At 46.3% G+C, this 22,882-nt stretch overlaps 1 protein-coding gene and 1 long non-coding RNA gene across 3 annotated transcripts in view; one reads left to right on the top strand and one right to left on the bottom strand.

Annotated features, from left to right (window-relative positions):
* LOC146007019 (uncharacterized) overlaps positions 1 to 22,882 on the top strand; it is a 318,388-nt gene that overhangs the window by 174,613 nt on the left and 120,893 nt on the right. Inside the window, exon 4 of the long non-coding RNA XR_014444197.1 lies at positions 11,372 to 11,447. This is a non-coding gene — a long non-coding RNA (uncharacterized LOC146007019). The remainder of the gene's footprint in view (positions 1 to 11,371; positions 11,448 to 22,882) is intronic.
* LOC146007018 (uncharacterized) overlaps positions 1 to 22,882 on the bottom strand; it is an 84,711-nt gene that overhangs the window by 22,996 nt on the left and 38,833 nt on the right. The gene's annotated exons all lie outside the window — the stretch shown is intronic.

The raw sequence follows: 22,882 nt of genomic DNA, 5'->3' as shown, positions 1-22,882 counted from the left end.
TGTTAAAAGGCGCGATGGACCCGATTTTACTGTTAAATGGCTCAATCCACCCGATTTGGCCATAGGAATTAATGTTAAATGGGCCACAGAGCCCATTAACCCTTAAATGCCCCCCCAAATTTTTAACGCCACCCCACGATCCACGCCAACCCGAAGCGTGGCGAGCGCAGCGAGCCCGCGAGGGGCGGCGGTACGCGTCCTCCGACCTTTTCATGCCCTACTATCCACTAGGGCGTGGTGTGAGAATATAATAGTGTGGCGAGCGCAGCGAGCCACCAAGCCCGAAGCGCAGCGAGCCCCGCGAGGGGACGCGGATACCTTCACAGTTATGCGCGTCCCCTCGCGGGCTTCACAGGTGTCCGTGGCGACGCGGACACCTGTGAAGCCCGCGAGGGGACGCGTCTACCTGTGAAGGTATCCGCGTCCCCTCGCGGGGCTCGCCACGCTTCGGGCTCGGTGGCTCGCTGCGCTCGCCACACTATTATATTCTCACACCACGCCCTAGTGGATAGTAGGGCATGAAAAGGTCGGAGGACGCGTACCGCCGCCCCTCGCGGGCTCGCTGCGCTCGCCACGCTTCGGGTTGGCGTGGATCGTGGGGTGGCGTTAAACATTTGGGGGGACATTTAAGGGTTAATTTGGCCTATTTGGCCCCAAATCGGGTCCATTGAGGCATTTAACAGTAAAATCGCGGTCAATCAGCCGTTTTAACATTGTTCCCTATGGGAAAATCGCGGTGATCGTGGTCATCCCGATTTACCCGCGATGACCGCGATTTTTACCCCCGATCACCGCGATTTCAATCGCTGGCGCCCTTCTAGGTAAAGAGTACCTTATATATATATATATATATATATAAATGTAAATGGCGTATTGTGCACCTTCTACTCTGTTCCTATGTTGTATGTATGTATGTATGTATGTATGTATGTATGTATTTGTGTGTGTGTATGTATATATATATTGCCCTCTGCAGTGAATCTTGCACAAATAATGCCCCCTGAAGTGCCGCTTACCTACATGCTCATTGCCAAGGGCATTTATTGCTCAATGCCAGGGGTTTCTTACTCGTTGCCAGGGGTTTCATGCAAGCTCGTTGCCATGGGGGTTACATGCTCATTGCCAGGGTGGGTAAGTGCTCATTGCCAGGGGTTGGTTATGAGCTCATTGCCTGGGGGGTGGGGGGATTATATGCTCATTGCCAAGTTACGTGCTCATGTCCAGGGGATGCAGGGCCACAGTGCGCCAGCACTCCTGGAATCTGCAATTCTAGGTAAATCTGGGTGCTCTCTGCTCCCCTTACAGACATTGAGGGGCACCTCTAGCGTCCGTCTCCTTTAAGGTTGCAGACTTTTTGGAGGGGTGCAGGGTCTTTGTCTGCATGTGGATGGAGACTGCACCACTGCGGTGCTGATTCCCCTGCCAGCGACTAATGTCTACTGGCATAGCGAAGGAGAGGGTGAGAGGGGGGGCGCATGGTGCACCCTATCTCCTCAGCTCCTGGAGCTTGTGTTCCACCGGGGCCACCCTCCCTATTCCTTTGCTCTTAACACATTCCTCCATTCTTATGTGGTTTCTATCCTCTCTTCCTTTCTTACCCAACACATTCTGATCACATTATTACATCTATATGTAATTGCATTAACTTTCTATAATTCTCTATTACTTAAAAGGCATGCTGATGATGATAAATGTTAATTTTACAAAGCACTGTCAGGTTACAAGCCAGTGTAATGTAGCATATTACATATTCATTTTATATTATTCTTTCCTTCAACTATAATAATTTCATTCTCTCTCCCCCATATCCTCATATCTTCATCTATGCTTACATTCCACATGTCTCCTACATGATTCCATCTCCATCTTATGTCTGTCCATCGGCTTAGATTTCATGTCATCCCATCTGACCCTATGTCATCACAATACCCACTTCTCCCATATTATTTCATGGTCACTATGTCATTCCACCTCCCTCATATAATATTTCATCCCTCCCATATTATATCTTCTTTCCATAGTATAAAGAGATCCACTGATGTTATTGCATCTGCCCCAGCTGTATGGTTATCTGCATTCATTCTATGTTTTTAACAATTTCATATTTATATACTATTTGCTTTGTGTTAAAATCTATCTTATTGGCTTATTTAATGTAACAAGTATTTGGTTAATTAGCTATAAATAAATGAACCATATCCTAGCAACCAGTATAAATAAATTCAAGTCATAGTGACCAATAAAATTAGTTGACGACTCCGTGTCCCCAAACTGGGGTGTCCTGCACTGGTGCATTCCGGATGTGGAAACACTACTGCATATACGCCTCAGAAGCTGGCGGCACTCAGGGACCCATGAAACCAATTTTAAAGCAAGTGAAACATTTATTTTCAACGTTTCGGGGTACGTAACCCCTTTGTCAAGATCATATATATGGGCAGTACGGATGGTGTAATGGTTAGCATTACTGCCTCACAGCGCTGTGGTCATGGGTTCCATTCCCACCATGCCTCTAACTGTGCAGAGTTTGTATATTCTCCCCGTACTTTCGTGGCTTACTCCGGTTTCCTCCCACAATCCAAAAATATACTGGTAGGCTAATTGGCACCCAAGAAATTACCCCAGAATGTCTGTGTGCGTGTACATGTGGTAGGAAATATAGATTGTAAGCTCCACTGGGGCAGGGACTGATGTGAATGTTCAACTATACTCTGTAAAGTGCTGAGGAATATGTGTGCGCAATATAAGAGACTTCCTGATGCTGGAATTGGGGCTGCATTCTGATGGTCCTCCTAAATGATCTGCTCCATAATAAAAAAAAATAGACACTGCCTGCACAGTCTATTTTGGTACTTGTGTACACACGGCGCCCGTTACGTCTCTGTCAGAATCAGCATAGTGTTCGCGCGGCCAGCATAGTTAGCGTAGCTTGTCAGAAGTAGCGTAGTATTTCTGCGGCCAGCATAGTTAGCGTAGCCTGTCAGAAGTAGCGTAGTGTTCGCGCGGCCAGCATAGTCAGTGTCCCTGTCAGAAGTAGTGTAGTGTTCCCGCAGCCAGCGTAGTCAGTCAGTGTTACGTAGTTACCGTAGTCCATCAGAGGTGAAGGTGAAATGACTGCGGAATGGCTGCAGAACCTCTCACGATGTTTAACCTGCTGCAGACAGAGGAGGAGTCGGTGGCTTTTTTTCAGCCGCACCATTTGCTGCCACTGACACAAATCTGTTTTAATGGACACCCAATGTGCTTGAGTATGAAGGAGTGCATGTGGTGGTGCTGCTTTTTGAAAAATAAAATTTTTGGCATGGTGCCATATACTTTATTGTACTTTAATTGTGTTAAGCAGCCCATACACGCTGCTTTGTGGGCATGCTTTCCATGCTGTACTAGCACGGATCACATTGCATTGCATGTGCATCCGTTGTGCAAGCACATACTTTTTGTACTTAGGTTTCATCGCATTGCATGCACAACGGATGCACATGCAATGCAATGCAATCCGTGCTAGTACAGCACGCCCACAAAGCAGCGTGTATGGGCTGCTTTAACCTCATGTGCAAAATTGGTAATTTAACAAGTCACTTGGCCAGGGCTGCCATCAGAAATTATGGGGCCCGGGACTGACAAAATCCCTGGACCCCCGCCCCCCGCTGTGCATTAAAATGATACCTGCAGCCGCCTCTCAGGCTCCTCCTCCTGCATCTGGCATGCTGAGCACCCGCACAATGTAGTCACACCAAGTGCGGCTTACAGTGCGGGCTCCCTGCATTCCTGCTGAACTGCCTGTGTCCGCCTATGTCTATGTGCCGCGGGGTGCGGAGGACCTGCAGACCACCTATGTGTAGTGGGGGAGGTTGGCTACAGTGAATGGGGGTGCTGGCGGGCTGCTGCCCTACCCTCTGTCAGAGCGGCCGGGCCCTGGACAGTTGTACCCATAGCACCCCCCTGTCGGCGGCCTTGCACTTGGCAGTGGAGGTCATAACATGCATTTGTCTTAGTGAAGCTACCTTTTATGCCTTCTGGTTCTTAATATTGAACCATGTCATATTATCCATAGCAAAATCAGTCAGACCACCAAGTTCTAAAGTTTTGGACAAGTGCAATGGATTAAACCCCTTGTATTGACCTCGCATACTGTAGAGCCACATAAGTCTGTGCTAATGACAGGAAGCCACATGTACATATGAATATTGTGTGCTCTGCAAGGCACTGTCATCGTAGCAGTGTAGATCATCTGATTATGGAATGTGTATTACTTATTATTTATACTACACAGGCATGTTCCACATGTCACAATCCCTAAATCCCATATTTTTCAACTGTTTTATGAGACATTTCTGAAGCGTAATTCAGCCAAGATTTCAAATAGGCATTTATCAATGTGCACAGTCTGTATAAATACTCAGCGGGATTCCTGCGATAAATCTGGTTCTGTTTTTGCATTAATTTCATATTTGCTTTTACCAGCATATGTGTTTGATAAATAGATACTGTAACCTCCCATGGCCTTCTGGGAATACTAGACAGAATGAAGGGCACTTCGACCTCTTTTAAAAAAAAAAAAAAACTTTTACCAGTCTGCTTCTCTCAATGGTACAGAAAAGAGATCTACTACAGAGATTTCCGCACCAAGGGGTATGTTTGCTAAAGCATCGGTTTTGGGTTTTCCATTGGTTTCGCATTCCACGGACTTACTGAAGATGACAGAAATCTACACTTTCCACAATAGAATAGAACAGGGGTAGCCAACTCCAGTCCTCTAGAGCTACCAACAGTTAATGTTAACAGGTCTCCTTTACATAAGTATTTAGTGTCACCGGTGGAACTTTTAAAATGTGTCAGTGAGTAATGATTACAACTGTGCACCAGATAGGTGGTCCGGAAAATGTGACTTGTTGGTAGCTTTCGAGGACTGGAGTTTGCTACCACTGGAATAGAACATCAGCATATAGTAGCTCCGAACATTCTGACTTTGGTCCACTTCACCTTTACTTCCAAAAAGGGGCATGGCCTTGAGAAAAGCTGAGGTGGCTTTGTAGGAATGACATGACCATATGCGACTCCTTCCTCGACCTAACCCAAGCTAATATTAGGTCGAGGAAGGAGTCGCATATGGTCACGTCATTCCTACAAAGCCACCTCAGCTTTTCCCCGACAGCATTGAACAGGGGATCTCGGCAGAACGAGCCCGACATCACAAGCAGTCAGACTTGTTTTGCCGAGAATGGCTGAGAAGTGCTTGCCTCTTCCTGGCCACAGCTCACGGCCACACCCCCTTCTCATCCCGCTGCAGGCGGGACATTGAATCCCACCTGCAAATTCTCGGTCGAGAAGACTGAGAATGGGACAGGGTCACGGCTGTCGGGCCACCCCAACAACCGTTACCCAAGATTGAATACCCCCTAAACCTCTAATACCAAGCAAAAAGCCCCTGGCAATGAGCAAGAAACCCCTGGCCATGAGTATGTAGGTATAAAAATTATAATGAAATGGAGGAGTGGGGAACCAGAATTTTTTTGGGCAGGGAGTGCTAAATTTTTCGTTGTGACTCTACATGGTACTGAGGCATAATTTTACAGTAGCAAAATATGGGAGAAGGATCTTGACTTAGTGCAGTACTGGCTTATGTATAAACTCTAGAATTGAAGAAGCAAACAGGGCTATACATTGCATTTGTTTAGCCCCCAACCTACAGCTACCACATCTCCTGCAACTCTAGGTTATGATATAAAGGGTCAACAGTAAAAAGGTATAGGTTGGCCTGAACAGGTTGACAAAATGTCGACACAATCGAAAGGTCAGCAGAGTCCATGTGGATGGTAAAGTTTGAAAAAAAAAAAAATCATTGACCATTGAAATGTTGACCATTTGGCCATGTCGACCAAATGGTGATGACCTGCTAACTGCCAACTGAATATTGCAAAGCTGGCAGTTTGCTTATTGCCCATAGGCGACTTGGGTTTTAGTTCTAGAGAAGTTACAATATAGTTGCTGTATCGTTTCTGTAAAAGGATTATGCCCTGGACATAAGGTGCACACATGGCGAGAAGTCTTATTCCCTTTGTTGTTTGAGAAACGTGAATGGTAAACCAACAATCTCATTTTTACTTCACTTGGTGTCATGTGATCTGAAGGTCATTGACCCCTTAATGAGAATCAGAAAATTGCTGTCATGCTCTCATCTCCCCCTCGGCCTTGTGTGTGAAGAGTAATGGACAGGCTGTGTGGACAGACAGTCTTTGAAGATAAATTGAGGACAATCTTTAATACTGTAATCCTGAATTGTGGGGGATGATCTGACTGGGTAGGATAATAAATGCAAGTGGGAAAGAGATAACTGGATGTGACTGGAAGGTGTAATGAGGAGCAGCTGTGAGTGGCCTGTGCTGTCATACGAGGACCATGCAAGGTGGTTGTTGGATCAATATGTATGGAAATATGTTTACACAATCTATGTGATTATGGACTTTACACTTGTCTCATCAACCATACCTCCCAACTTTGGCAGTGCTGCAGGCGGGACGCTGCTGCTGCGCGCCGGAAGCGCGTTGAAATTTTCGGGGGTGTGTGGCCTAATTTGGGGGCGTGGCCTATACTCGCGGCTCCCCTGCGAGGCCACGCCCCCATTTTGCCGCTATGGGGGCATGACCCAGAGGCTCTGTGAGCCTCTAGCCATGCCCCCAGCCCCCTGGCTGCGGGAATAGATGCTGTGCGCATGCAGGAGAAGACGCTGCCGGGCAGCAGCGGGACTCGGGAGCAGATCACTTAAAAAAAAAAAAAAAAAAAAGCCCATACAAACGCATAGGAAGCCATTGATTGGCTGAGAACTCTCTCAGCCAATTAGCGATTGGCTGAGAGAGGTCTCAGCCAATCAATGGCTTCCTATGCATTTGTATGGGCTTTTTTTTTTCTTTTAAAGTGTTCTGCTCCCGGCGCCACTCGCGCTGCAGCGTCTTTTCCTGCCCGGCTCCCTGGTACTCTGCGCCGCTCCCGCTGACGGCAGCTTCTTCCTCCTCTGCCCGGCTCCCTGCGCCGCCCCCCTGATCCCTCCTGATGCCCGGCTCTGGTAGGTCCCCCCGCCAGCTGCAGTCCCCGCACGGCTCCGAGCAGCACATAAGATTTAGAAAATCTTATGTGCAGCCCGTCCGACCTGCCGACTCCGATCCGATGCGCACGGGGCCGCGATTGGCCGCGATTTTAATATGTGAAGGCACCCAGATGCCTGTTTCATATGTGAAATGGCCCCCCAGACCCCATTTTTAATTGTATTCCCAACCTGATGGCTAAATGCCCCCCATTGTTAACGCCACCCCACTATCAACGCCAACCCGAAGCGTGGCGAGCGGCGGCGGTACGCGTCCTCCGACCTTTTCATACCCCCACTATCCACGTCGGCCTGGAGTTGATTTTATATAGTGTGGCGAGCCCGAAGCGTGGCGAGGGGACGCGGATACCTGTGAAGCCCGCGAGGGGACGCGTATAGCTGTGAAGGTATCCACGTCCCCTCGCGGGGCTCGGTGGCTCGCTGCTCTCGCCGCACTATATAAAATCAACTCCACACCGACGTGGATTGTGGGGGTATGAAAAGGTCGGAGGACGCGTACCGCCGCCCCTCGCGGGCTCGCTGCGCTCGCCACGCTTCGGGTTGGCGTTGATAGTGGGGTGGCTTTAACAATGGGGGTCATTTAGCCATCAGGGTGGGTATACAATTAAAAATGGGGTCTGGGGGGCCATTTCACATATGAAACAGGCATCTGGGTGCCTGTACATATTAAAATCGCATCAAATCGCATCGCATGCAATACAATAGCATACAATGCAACAGCGATTTTCTCTTCAAGGGAATTTCAAGGGAAATCGTGTCAAATCGCATGCTTAGGGTACTGGCATACAATTTCAACATCGGGCACCCAGATAAGTCACAAGTACCCATATCTCTCATTCATTCCTTTTTTTCCCCAAAAATGTAACATTGTAATGCGGGCTAGGTGAAATGAGGGAGATTGCTAGACTAATGAGGGAGAGAGGGAGATCGCTTCTATTTCAGCGAGTCTCCTGCAGAATGCAGGAGGGTAGACAACTATGTCATACTTACCCAATAATGATCTATTTAATTAAAATCATAGTTGCAAATTACAGTTGGTTTGTGCTCATGCGTGCGGCTGTATCGCACAGCAAATGTATATGGAGTTTCTGATTTGAGGAGTATCACCAAACAATAAAGGGCATCTTTATTTATTTTGGACAATTTTTACTTTATCAATTAATCTAGCCTTTTTTTCCACTGTAATAGAACACACAAGGTGGGAAATGCTTCAGTAACCTGGTCCAAGGAATCATTTTTTTAAATAGAAGCTGTGCCTATTTCTCTGTCCTTTTATTATCAGTGGCGGCTCTTACCTCTGCGGAGGATTTTATGGTCTAGTGCGTACCCAGATTAAGGTCTAAAATTTAAATCATAATCTCTCTCTCTTTTGCTAAACTGCTGGCAAAGACTGGCCGTATCCAGGGATCCCACCATCTTCTTTTGCAGTTTAACATATCATTGGACCAGTGACGTGCGGTGAGGACATTGCCTGGGGAGGCACTCACCTCACCGCGGGCACCGGCAGCAGGGGGTACTTGCGGCAGATTACTCCCCCCCCCCCTGCGCGCATTGCCGCGGTCGGGCACAGGCAGCAGGGGGTACATGCGGGAGCCTAATCTCCCCCCCCGCGCGCCGTGAGCGGGCACAGGCAGCAGGGGGTACATGCGGGAGCCTACTCCCCCCCCCCCGCACTGCCGCGAGCGGGCACAGGCAGCGGGTACATGCGGCAGCCTCTCCCCCCCCCCCCCACTGGACTGCCGCGTTCGGACACAGGCAGCAGGGGGTACATGCGGGAGCCTACTCCCCCTCCCCGCACTGCCACGAGCGGGCACAGGCAGCAGCGGGTACATGCGGCAGCCTCTTCCCCCCAACACTGCAGCAAGCGGGCACAGCACAGGCCTCTTCCCCCCTCCCCTCCCGGGCGGACTCACCTGTCCCCTCCCCTCTCCTCGGCGGCCTAGCAAAAATTCTGCACTGGTGTCTGTCAATGCTGTCAGCTGGAACCACGCGGATCGAGTTAATTACCCCCAGAGTTCCCCCCTTAGTCCAGCTCTGCCTATTCTCCACACAGTGCTGTAACAAGGCTACAGTAGACCTGTGCTGGCCCTTCCACACAAAACCGTGATGTCATGATGTCACACCTAGGGGATGGGGCTGCCAGCTCTGGGAAGTGGAGCACTGCCTAGAATGTCACAAGGACACTCTGCAGGGTGTCAGCCCAGGGAATAACTTTGGACATTCGAGGCGGTTCCGCAGTAGCACTACTGGACTCTCCCTGTGCAATGGCATAATTTCAATCTATAACTGATGTTTAAATGGGGACCTATAAAGGAAGAGAAAGGATATAACATCTGACTCTACATAGTTATTGTCAGCAGGAACTCGGGGGCAGATTTATGAAGCTCGGTGAAGTGATAAAGTGTCTGATTTTTTATCAGCGGCCAATCAGCTCCTAACTGTGTAGTTACAGGCTTGGTTTGAAAAATGACAGGTAGCAGCTGATTGGCCGGTGATAAAAACCAGACACCTTATCACTTCACCGAGCTTAATAAATCTACCCCTCAGTTCCTGAACCTCTTATTAAACATGATCATCAGGAACTGGGTTCCTGAACCTGTTCTGGGCCAAAATGCATACCTCCCAACATCTGTCTCTCTAATTGGGACACTCCTGAGGCAACATCGGTGTCTTGCTAATCGGAACATTCCAGTGTCCCCCTCCCCCCGCGCGTGCTGCGGGACACTGGCGGCCCTGGACGGGACACGGGAGCATCAAAACCCGGGGCATTCCCGCGGAAAGCAGGACAGTTCTGTAACTGGCACTGTACTTCGGACATGATCTGTAACTGGCACTACTGGGGACATGATCTGTAACTGGCACTACTGGGGACATGATCTGTAACTGGCACTACTGGGGACATGATATATAACTGGCACTACTGGGGACATGATATATAACTGGCACTACTGGGGACATGATATATAACTGGCACTACTGGGGACATGATATATAACTGGCACTACTGGGGACATGATATATAACTGGCACTACTGGGGACATGATATATAACTGGCACTACTGGGGACATGATCTGTAACTGGCACTACTGGGGACATGATCTGTAACTGGCACCACTGGGGACATGATCTGTAACTGGCACCACTGGGGACATGATCTGTAACTGGCACCACTGGGAACATGATATGTAACTGGCACTACTGGGGACATGATCTGTAACTGGCACTACTGGGGACATGATCTGTAACTGGCACTACTGGGGACATGATCTGTAACTGGCACTACTGGGGACATGATCTGTAACTGGCACTACTGGGGACATGATCTGTAACTGGCACTACTGGGGACATGATCTGTAACTGGCAATAACTATGTGCAAGACAATGATTGCTTGGCATTCAAATTCAGTGCCTGAGATAGAACACAAACTTTGTTTCATGTTTTGAAACCTTGTTTCATGCACAAATAAAATATATTTGTGGGCATTTCATATGTTTAATAGGTATATACATTTACAGCATAATTGCAAGATACCTATCTGTCTCCCCCAACTTCCTGCATGCACGTACTGTATGAGTATCCCATCCAGCACCCGGGGCATGCAACCAACCCCCCCCCCCCCCCCCCCATAGTATGACAGTTGAGTAGTTGTTTGACAGATTGCATCATTTTACATGCTACTATGTTATTATTAAAAACATTTGTTTGGTATAGCCCACAGATTTAACTAGCACCTTAAAATGGTCATATTTTGTGACTTTATAATGGCCTCCCGTTCATTTTATACCACATTACAGTGAACAGGCTTGGGATATACATAGATTCATTGCAAGCCCCAAGGTAACCGTTTGTAAAATACCCTATGGTGGAAAAATGTATATAACACATATAGCTCTGACAGGGAAGGTGGGCCACATAACGGCTGCACTCCCTGCACTTATGGTAGGTACACCCATGTCCGTTATGCACTGGAGAAAGAATATGAGAAGCACTCACGCCTGGATGGCTTCCACCATGTTGGATCTCTCCCATCTCATGAGTGCTTGCTTGGCAGAGGAAATATATAAAGAAACCAGTTTTAATCAGCTAGACACCGATATCTGTGGAGCACAATAGGTGTTGCTCAGAGACCTTCTCACTCGTCATCCTACTTGCCATGAACATATAAAAAGTGTACTTAATTGTACGTGTACTTATTTTCTTTGTTATGACACAAGTAGTAATTATATAATGTCTGCATTAACTGACAAGTTCATTTATATTAACCAGGTTTGGATTTCTGTAGAAATTAGAATTTACACCCGGTATCTACATATGAGGAGGCTGCTTACTGTGCGTCATTAAGGTAAGCACTGACATTGGTAAGTCGACTTCGGTCCTATAACATCATGGTATTATTGCATTTTTATTATATAGTGTGATATTCAGTGGATGTATTTTAAGAAACTTTATGAGATATATGTGTGGGTTTCATTATCCACAAAAACTCAGTTTCATTCTGTAGGTACATGTTTTTTTATTCATATGTATATGTTTGTATAAAATACACATTTGTGCAATAAGAAAAGTCAATAATACTGAGCTACTGTATCTGTCCCTGAAGAGTTTTAACCCTTTCAATGCAAAGTAAATTGTCAAAACAGGTGTGAAAATTGCCAAGCAAACATTTTTATTCATCATAATGACCTGTAATGCTTACCTTTATATACAGTAGGAAATATAGTTTTTTTTTTTTGTACACAACATTTTCATTTGAATTTATATAACAAATGTGAGCGATGCTGGCAATTTTAGCGGATATTTTGAACATCGCTCACAGAGATGTTGGCACTCAAAGTGTTAATTGTAATAGTTTGTTACTGGATCATAAAGCAACGAAACAAGATGCATTTAGAAGTGCACAGATGTGAAGGTGATGATGAAGGTAAGAGCTGCTATTGGCTGCAGCAGAGTTGCTTGTAATATCAGTATAGTTTTACGGTACTCTTTACCTAGCACGGCGCCCACGATCTTGATCGTGGGCATCGTGAGGTAAAAAATCGCGTCGGTCGCGTCGTATGCGGGCTAAAGATGCCCGGACGCGACGCGACCGACGCGATGTCCACGATTTCCCATTGAAAACCATGTTAAACATGGACATCGCGTCGGTCGCGTCGCGGCCGGCCATAAATGTGCACACGATGGCCGCGACGCGATGCCCACGATTTGCCATAGGAATCAATGTTAAAAGGCCCGATGGACACGATTTCCATGTTAAATGGCTGAATGGACCCGATTTTAGCATAGGAAACAATGTTAAATGGGCCTTAGAGCCCAAATACTTACCCTGAACTCTGAAATGGCCACCCCAATTGTTTACGCCACCCCACGATCAACGTCAACCCGAAGCGTGGCGAGCGCAGCGGTACGCGTCCTCCGACCTTTTCATGCCCTACTATCCACGTCGGCGTGGAGTTGAGAATAGAATAGTGTGGCGAGCGCAGCGAGCCCCGCGAGGGGACGCGGATACCTTCACAGTTATACGCGTCCCCTCGTGGGCTTCACAGGTCTCCGTGGCGACGCGGACACCTGTGAAGCCCGCGAGGGGACGCGTTTACCTGTGAAGGTATCCGCGTCCCCTCGCGGGGCTCGCTGCCTCGCCACGCTCCGGGCTCGGTGGCTCGCTGCGCTCGCCACACTATTCTATTTTCAACTCCACGCCGACGTGGATAGTAGGGCATGAAAAGGTCGGAGGACGCGTACCGCCGCCCCTCGCGGGCTCGCTGCGCTCGCCACGCTTCGGGTTGACGTTGATCGTGGGGTGGCGGTAACAATTGGGGGGGCCATTTTCCAGTCAAGGTTGCCTATTTGGCCTCTGTGGCCCATTTAACATTGTTTCCTATGGCCACATCGGGTCCATTGAGGCATTTAACAGTAAAATCGCGTTGGTCGGGCCAGTTAACATTGATTGCTATGGGAAATCGGGTGCATCGCGTCGCGGGCATCGCGGGTACATTTATGGCCGGCCGCGACGCGACCGACGCGATTTCCATGTTTAACATCGGTCGGTCGCGTCGCGGCCAGACATAAATGTACCCGCGATGGGCGCCGTGATAGGTAAAGAGTACCAGTTTTACATTAATCAGGAGCATTTTGAGGAATTTGTGCATGCAGTACAGTAGCTAGCCCGTGGAAGAGGTACAGTATATTTATTTGAAACATACATTGAGAATTTTATAACTATACTATGATGAAAAGAATGCAATTAAGTCATACCAGTACTTTGTAAGAAGGAGAAGTTTGAAGTAAGGATTCAGGGGGGGGGGGGGGCGGCACGGGCCTTCAATATGATACCAGGCTGGTCAATCGGTTCCAGAGATATTGCGGATGAACCGATTTTTTTATTTTTGAAATGTAATTTCATGGCTGTTAATGCTCTTTGAGGGCAGATTACTCTGGAACCAAACATTCCAGTTTCACTGGACTAAAATCATTCAAAGCCCACTCAAAAGTTCTTCAATATGATACTTGTCTCATGTAAATGGGTCAGTTGGTTCCGAAGATATAACCGGTTAAATGAGATAACTGGTTAAAGGGGGGAGGAGTGGTTTTTCTCTCCCCCTCACACCAGAAAATGCAGGGACTAGGCTGGTGTAAAAGGGGCCAACCTGGGAATGCATTTTCTGGTGTGAAAGGGGTATTATTTCAAATAACTGGGACCTGAATACAGCCAGGCTCTGCCACTTTAAGTGGCTATAACTTCTGCCTGGCGGCGGCTTTCCCCCATTTACCGCGAGCATGTATTCCCCCTTGGCAATGAGCATGTAATCCCACATGGCAACGAGCATGGAACCTCTGGCAATGAGCATGGAACCCTTGGCAATGAGCATATAGATAAGCAGCACTTATGTAGCATCATTTTTAATAGGCATTATGGTGTTTGGCATAATACATAATGGACATAATGGCGTGTAACTTAACGTGTAATAGACATTATGGTGTAAATGATTAATGCATGCCTTTGGCAGACAATGTCCCTGTTTATGAAGCGTATTGTGAATTCTGGCTCAATCCGTGTGGCAATATGTGAATTTTGGCTCAATCAGTGTGGTATTTTATGAATTTTGGCTCAATCCGTATGGCATTATGTGAATTTTGGCTCAATCCATGTGGCATTATTTGAATTTTGGCTCAATCCATGTGGCATTATGTGAATTTTGGCTCATTCCATTTGGCATCATGTGTAAGGGGCAAGTATAATGGAGTCTAGTATTTTGTTGCATAATGTGTAGAAGTTGTATATGATGTGGTACACTACACTCAAGGACATGCCCCCTGTTGAGTGGCGACACCCCCTTTTCCAGAGCGCGCCTTCGACGCGCGCACAAGTACATCCTTCACATTTGTCGCCATGGTGGGCCTGCGTACTTTAAATGTCAGGGTCTATTTTTAATCCCATTCCCACCCTCTCTCTGCCGCTCTCTTAGCATGTACACTGGCACCACTAATACCGCCCCTCCCCCACCCAAACGCTCTTTTATCATGGTGCCCCCCCTGTCATTTTATCCTGGATCCGCCCCTGAACGGGACCCAGGTCGCATCAACCCGGGTTATCTGTTTACACTGCACAGTGAGCCTAGTTCAACTTTGCTCGTCACCTGGGTTGAAATGCTGGGTCTCACGACCTGAGTCAATTCAACTGGGAGCGTTTCCACCTGCCTGCAGCCCTGGGTTTTGCATGTTCCTGTGCAGAAACATGGGATACTTGGGCTAGTGGAAAAGAGGTATTAGTAAGCAGGAGGTTGTAGCAGTCCAGACATTTAATCTGCTCTATAATACATGTTTTATGCTTATGGGATCTTATACAATTTAGCAGTTAAATGGGAATTGAACTAATCTAAAATACATATGCTGTAACCACAATAACCCGTTTCACCTGTAATAAAATAAAGAAAGATGGATAATGCTTTATTAATCTCTTAAACAGGTGCGAGTTACAAGTTGACCTTAAAGGGTTTACATGACCAAATAACTTTGGAACCCCTTTCTTAATGTCACATGAATACATTGCTTGGTGTGCTTGTTCGCCTGCCCACCATACTGTATGACAAATAAAATGTATGGACGTGTTTAGTGGCTCCAGCAACACAAATTATTATCTTTTAATTCTAATGCGCAACACGAGTTCTGTAGCACCAAACAATGATAAAGCAACAGACAATAAGTTACATAAATATAGACTAAAGGGGGCATCCAGTTAGCTCCGCTAAGTGTTTGTATGGAAAAAACTGACATTTATCGTGATGGTCATGACCATTGGGATATCCAATTATAGCCATTTTGCAAAAAATTACCCCATTTAGCCTGCAAATACATAGCCACAGACATAGGTGCTTTTTAAGGTAACTATCCTTTAAAAAACGATTTCTTATCAGGAATTTAGTTTCATCTGAGGCAGGTGAACCTAAATCCCCAGTAAGCACAGGCATTGTGGCTAATAGGGTAGCCCTGGGTGAGGCAATTACTCATGTCTAATTGGATACCCCTTTTTTTACAACAAGTTAATTTCACATAAATACATGAATAATTAATTACATTGTGAAAATATTGGGCATGCCCAAGCACTCATAGCCCAGACAGAGCTGACTAAAGGCCCCCATAAATCTGCAAAGTATTGCTGCAATGTTCCTATCCCCCAACAGCCGGGTCAGGGAATCAAGAATATTACACGCGGTTAAAATCTTGATGACCCGATTCAGTTTAGAAATGGTTGGGATCAGCAATTCAGAGATTTTAAAAATGAAGAATTTCCCTGTTTCCTTGATGGATTATTGATCATAGATGACTGCTAATTGGTGGTTCCAGTTGGGTTAATATGTATGGGGGCTTGAAGTCACAGAGAGGGGGATGCACTAACGTATGCGAATATTAATGCAAAGGACAGTTCTTGAAATGTGGTTCGGGCAATGGAATTCCGGGTCTGAGACCCCCAAAAAACTGGGTTTTTACAGCATCTTCCCTCTAGGGCATCTTGCCCAGAGTGTAGGACAAATCATACTCCGTGTAGCAGGTTAGTCTATAACGTAATGGCAATGGTTTTGTCACTGACTGAGCTCAATGCAGTCTTATATAATACTATGTCCTTTGAAGTAAAGTGGCCCTAAGTTTTATTTATGATTACATTTGTTGTATTGAATAGCTCTGTGTGTGATTTGTAATTTTTTGTCTTTTAAGTATTGCACGCCAATGTTGTGTAACGCCCCATATGCACTAGAGATTGCTCATTTTGACCCTTTTGCTCAATATCGTCTAAAAGATTGTTTAGTGTGTCTGCTCATTATTGTTATCGTTAACGACCACTGTATTTTTCATAATGTCGACTGAAACATTGTTGACCCCATATACTATGGCCAACTATTATATGGGGAACAGATTGTGCACCACAAAACAGTGTGGATAGACCTCTGTGCCTTCCTGACACTCAATGCAAAATAATGTGGATTCTCACTTAAAATAATTATTGGAATAAATTAGAACAGGCATTCCCAACCTCGGTCCTCAAGGCACACTAATGCTGGGTACACGCTGGTAGATATATTGGTGATTGATCGGCCGATCTATATATCGTTTAGCAATCAGTTAGTGTGTACCTTCAAGATGTCTCACAGACATATCGTGTCAGCTGTGCAACACATCGAGCTGTGTGTAAGGTGCATACACCAACTGCACGTACATCCGCACAGGGAGCCAGCTCAACTCACTGGGTGCGTGGTAATGTCACTTGTACCATCAGTCTGATCCATCCAAAGCTATATCAGCAGATCAATTGATCTGCTGATATATCGGCCATTGTGTACCCAGCTTAACAGTGCAGGTTTTGGTGATATCCAGAAGTCCGCACCGGTGGTTATAGCACAATAACTAAGGCACTAGTTAAGTCGCTTGTACTGAAGCATGGATAGCTTCAAAACCTGGGCTGTTAGTGAAGGACCAACGTTGGGGATGCCTGCTAGAAGCTAGCATGGCGGCCCTCAACAAAATTATTATATGGCTTTGAAAATTCCTCAACCAAAAGTCGGTGCGTTCCTTTTTATAATGATTCCAACAGATTAGCATTCCTTCACTTACAAGAGACGGGAGAATTACAGTAAAAGCCCTTACTGTACTCCGTTTCCAGCGCAGTGGCTGAAATAGTTAAACCGTAGCGGCGCTCCTCGCTGTCCTGGAACTAGGAATGTTGATTTTATTATTTATATGGAGGGAGAGAAAGATGAGCCTGTACTGTTCAGCTCTCCGCCAAATACAAAGTAAAACCATTAATTTGACTGTCACACAGAGCACTTAGATACTTGAAGTGAGATGTTCACTTTCTTAAACTTGTGGTATATTATTCATAGCGGAGACAGTGGGAAGCCGTCACGCAGTAGTTAAGCAGTGCAACAACCTTCTTCTTGAGTTTCTGCAAGTCTTTTTACACTAAGTCCCAACTGGGACAGGAAGTCCCTCTGCAGACAGAATGTCTGCCGGAGCATGATGCTTGGCAGGGATTGTATGTATGCTACATGCCACCAGTGAGCCAGAGAAAAAATCCACAACAAAGAGTCGGACAGAGAATGCATAACTCAGGAAAAATCCGGGGAGGGGGGATAGGTTTGTAGTCTTACTCCCACATACACTTTCTGCAACTCAGCAAAAAAAAAAAACGACTTCTTAAATCATAGGAGCAGAATGATGTCTGCAGAGATCATTTCAAATGCTGCATCTCGTTTGTTATTACTGCGTGTCTTCGTGACACCACTGTCTGCTTATCCCTGTATGTTTTCATTCCAGTCAGACCCTGACAAGATGGCTACACTAGATTACATCCTTCAGAGATGCAAGGGTCTCTAGCTAATTTGAATGCCAATGTCTTGTGTCATGCCCAGTGTGTCCTGTAGTCAGCTGTGTACTCTCCTGCCATGGCTGGGATTATATTCCACCCATACAGTTCCATGTAAAGTAACCTTGTATGTTCAGAAAATTCAACCTTTTCCTGCCTCCCTTATAGTCAGAGCATTACTGATGGCTGTGTGTATGGGAAAGTCAAGAAAACTCACCAAATAATGGATTACTATATTAAGCTACTTAGATAATAGGAGTGCGATGTCCAGGCACATGCTGTGCTTTCCGGGTGGCTATACGCCAGCGTATATAATCATAATACGGTTTTACTGCTGTGTTCTCCCTTTCACTAAATCTAGAGTCAGGAGCCAAATAAATAATATGAATTAAAATTACTATACAGGATGCAAAAAATGACTATTGACTATAGTCAATAGTCAGATAATTACATTTTATGCGATAGACAATATTATGTATATGACCTTGCATCCTAGCACAAGTAGTGGTTCTATGCGTACATAACAAATGGAGATTACTTAAAATGACTTTCTTGCAGAACAGTTGCCATTGCAGACAATATACAAATAGATACTAGGAATAACACCCAACACACATAAATAGAGGGGTGTTGTGTGTTTTGCACCTAGCATAAATAAGAAGAGAAACTGAAAATTGCACCTAGCCAGAGGCATATTTCTAGGAAGCAATGGAGTTATCTGCCGCCGTGCTCTTGCTACCAAGTGGGTACCTCTCCTCTGCGAGATTGACTAACTAGTTTCTGTGGCTAACTTTCCCTCCTAACATCATTTTTGCAAGTGTCACACACACGGTATTAGAGCCGATGGCCTGTCTTACTGGAGACAGACACCTTACTGATTGAGCTATTTAGGGGGCACCAATATTTATCTTGCCTCTGGTCAACTGGGACAAACTTCCGTCACTGCACCTAGCATACAGGTAAGAGGTACTGTGCAGTTGTTTGAAACAACATGAATCCATCATAGAGGACAAACTAATAATAGAAGTAGGTTCTGAAAACTGATAAACAAAATAAATTGCTATATGGCTGGTATATGTTAAATGCAATGCCATTGCATTTAACATATATAAGGGTTTTTGTTACTGTGAGTAAATCCTATATCTCATCTGATACATTTTTTGTCTGATATACACTACAGGTATATGGACAAAAGTAATTATCCACAGCCTCATATCACCAAGTTGTACGACATTGGACTCTAGAGCAGTGGAAACGTGTTCTGTGGACTGACCAATCATGTTTCTCTGTTTGGCAGTCAGATGGACGAGCCTGGGCTTGGCAGATGCCAGGAGAGCATTAACGCCTGACTGCATTATGCCAACTGCAAAACTGTGCAGTTTGGTGGAAGAGGAATAATGGTATAAGGCCAGGGTTGGACTGGCCCACATTAACTTACAATGTACTGGACTATGGTGTATTTTCTAAAGTGCTTATTAATCTGGTACATTACCATGGATGCACTAGCAGTATTTACTATATACATTTATGAAGGGCCCCACACTACGCACTCTGTAGTGGTTAGCAACACCTGTGTGACAGCTGGCCACACCCATAAACACGGGCCCCTAACACAACATTCCCCGGTGGGCCCTTCATGCCCCAGTCCCACGCAATGCTATGATTTCAACTTTGTGGCAACAGTTTGTGGAAGGCTCTCTGTCCCAAAGCACAACGCAAGGACTATAAAGACATAGGGGGTGATTCAGGTGGGCTCGGAGTTCTACGAATTCAGTCCGTGGAACGATGTTGCTGCTCTGCGCATGCACATCGGTGAATATACGCATGTGACGACCTGATGTCCAAATGCCTTCAGCAATTATCACAGTTGCCGAGATGTTGGCACACAGCGGGATGGGCAGGGGGGCGGTTGCATGGGGATGACCAGTGTTTCCTGGGTGTGCACACAAAAACACTGCTTGTCCCCATGCGAATGCATGGGGCAGGCTGCTGAAGTCACATGACGTCAGTGCCCGCCCCCTTTTCGGTCATCTCTGGCCCAGATAAAATTCAGATCAGACTGACTTTTATCTGCGAGCAAGCGAAAAATCAATTGATGTATGTGTCAATGTACACATCCATTCGCATGCCAACGATGGCATTTGGTCGGCAAAGGGAGGCGAGCGTTCGCTCCCCTGGCGGGCAGGGTTTACCTGCTCGCTAAGTAGTGAAAGAACGCTGCTTAGCGAGCGGGGCGGAATCAGGCCCATAGGGCAGATGCATTAAAGTCTGAGTTTGGTGGCTGAACTCATCTGTATTCTTAAAGGGGTAATCATTTTACAAGGCATTGTTTTTTGCCATGTGTAAATTATTGCTCCTCAGTGATTCGTAGTATTTAAAAGTTTTAATGAATATGAAAAAATATTCAAACTCCTATGCCAAGTACATCCATACCAATGTTTTAAAATATATAGTCATGTGATATTGCCACTCCACGGATGCACCAGAAAAGTGGTGGATCTCCTACTAGGCACATGCTAGAGACCCGAGAGCTACCTGGTTGATCCTGCCAGTAGCATATGCTGGTCTCAAAGATTAAGCCATGCACGTGTAAGTACACACGGCCGGTCCAGTGAAACTGCGAATGGCTCATTAAATCAGTGACATTTACTGGAAGGGAGGCAGTAAAGCATGCTCACTTGCATGGGTGCCCTGCAAGGCTGATGGCCAGATGAGGAGTAGGCCTTTTTTATTCTCTCATTACATTCTCTCATTTTCAAGCTCATTCTATTTCCCCCTCTCTTAAAGCACCTTTCATATGTACTCACATTGTGCAGTGGCAAGCAACACTGTTTCTAAGCACTAGGTTCGATTCATACCAAGGCATGCTCTGTGTGGTGTTTTTAGGTTCTCCCCATGTTTTGTGTGGGTTTCTTTCCACCATCCAAAAGCATACTAAATAGAAGAGTATGTGTTTGTGGTAGGAAATATAGATGGCAAACTCCACTGGAGCTCCCCTGTAAAAGGTTGCAGAAGGTGTGCGCTATAAAAGAGACTGGTAATAAATAAATATAATGATCAGAAGGAGTTAGAGAGGAAAAGTATGAATGTCTTTACGTACAGTATATCCACTGTTTCAGGTCTCTCGCTCAAAGCCAAGTGTGAGTGTATGAGATCTTCCAGCAGAACAATATTCCTGTGCTATAAATATCTTTATCTTTCACTTGGCAGGAATCTTGAGTTTGGTATTTATATTAAGCAGAAATCTCTGCAGACATCGCACGTACAGTCAGCTAACACTTAGTATGAAAGTGCAGGGGATAAATCTATATGTGCTCGGTCTAGAACCTGCACTGACAGCTGTGCGTTCCTTGTCCTGTATTATAAGACATGTGGTGTAGGTAGGCGTGATGCACTTATTGACTGACTACATGGCTTTAGTTTACAGGGTTTCTAATAGGACGTCACCACAGTAATGCTGCAGTAGAAATCCTCCAGTCTCTGAATTACAACTCCCATCATCTTTTGTTTAGCGTCCAGATCAAAAGTAAATGATTACATGAACCGATAAGTGTTCTATGGTTTATCTGTATCTGAAAGTCTGCCAAGATATGAGCATGTGTCTACAGTTATAAGCAGGGCCGTTTCTAGACAATTTAGCTCCCAGGGCGAAGAAATAAAAATGCGCCCCCCCCCCCCCCCCCCCCACACACACACACACACACAGAAATACACGACATGGCATTAAATAAATTGCGCGCGCGCCAAAATAGGGTGTGTGGCTTAATTTGAAAGGGGTGTGGCTTAATATAAGGGCGGGGGTCTAGTAGGAAAACCATTACCTTACATCACACTTTTGCAACCTGCATGACCAGACATTGGTTACCGCAGGAATTGTCATTGTCCTCCCGCACTTAAGTTGGCGGGCTGAAGGCCACACAGTGACATAAAAAATATAAAGGCCCACACAGGGGGCATGGCAAAGCCTCCTTTCCTATACTTTCAATGGTAAAATCGTGCAGCCTGGCTGAGCACCCTGCCCCACGGCCCAGCGGCTGAGCTCATGTCACATGGTGGCTTGGTGGGCTGCTGGCATATTAAATAAGTATATTTAATATACTTATTTAACAAATAAGTATATTAATATACTTATTTAATATGCCAGCAGCCCACCAAGCCACCATGTGACATGAGCTGCAGGCAAACAGGTGCTGGATAGACAAGAGAAGACTGAAGTGATTTAGACAAAGTGCAGCCTGGCTGAGCCACCTACTTGCTGCACTGTACTGGATCATGATCTGCTGTGCTGACAAGTTAGTGGATGGCTCCGGACGGTCCGCTGTGAAGATGTTGAGGAGATCCCCCCCTCACAGTCGCCGGGGCTGGCCACCACACATCTCTCCCTCAGGCGAGGGGAGCGCATTGCGCGTCTCTCCTTCCCCTTCACTGTGTACCTGAGCTGTCAGCCATATCTCGCGGGCCGGCTCCTGATTGGCTGCCGGCCCGCGAGCTCTAATTGGCTGACATCCCAGTGAGCGAGGGGGAAGGAGAGATGCGCGATGAGCTCCCCTCCCCTTCCCTGGGATTAATCAGCTCTGCTGTGCCTGGCCCTGTGGCGCCGCGGCAGCAGACAGTGAGAGGGGGAGGAAGGGAGGCGGCGGCATCGATGTGGGAGCTGCCGGGCGCCCCAGCTGTTAATCAGAGGCAGACAAGTTGTGCGGCACCCCGGGCTGCTGTACGGCTTGTCCGCCTCTAGAAATGGCCCTGGTTATAAGTACTGGGAGTTTTTAATGTTTCATAATCTAACATTTTCCCACAAGTGAGACATTGAGGCGAGCATGGTGTGTGTATATATATATATATATATATATATATATATATCAGGCTTTCCCAACCACAGTCCTCAAGGCACACCAACAGTGCAGGTTTTTGTGCTGATAGCC

This window comes from Crinia signifera, chromosome 6 (assembly GCF_055691185.1).
Source record: "Crinia signifera chromosome 6, ASM5569118v1, whole genome shotgun sequence".
Taxonomy (NCBI): Eukaryota; Metazoa; Chordata; class Amphibia; order Anura; family Myobatrachidae; genus Crinia; species Crinia signifera.
Note: the sequence above shows the minus strand (reverse complement) of the source record. Positions and strands in the feature narration are given on the sequence as shown.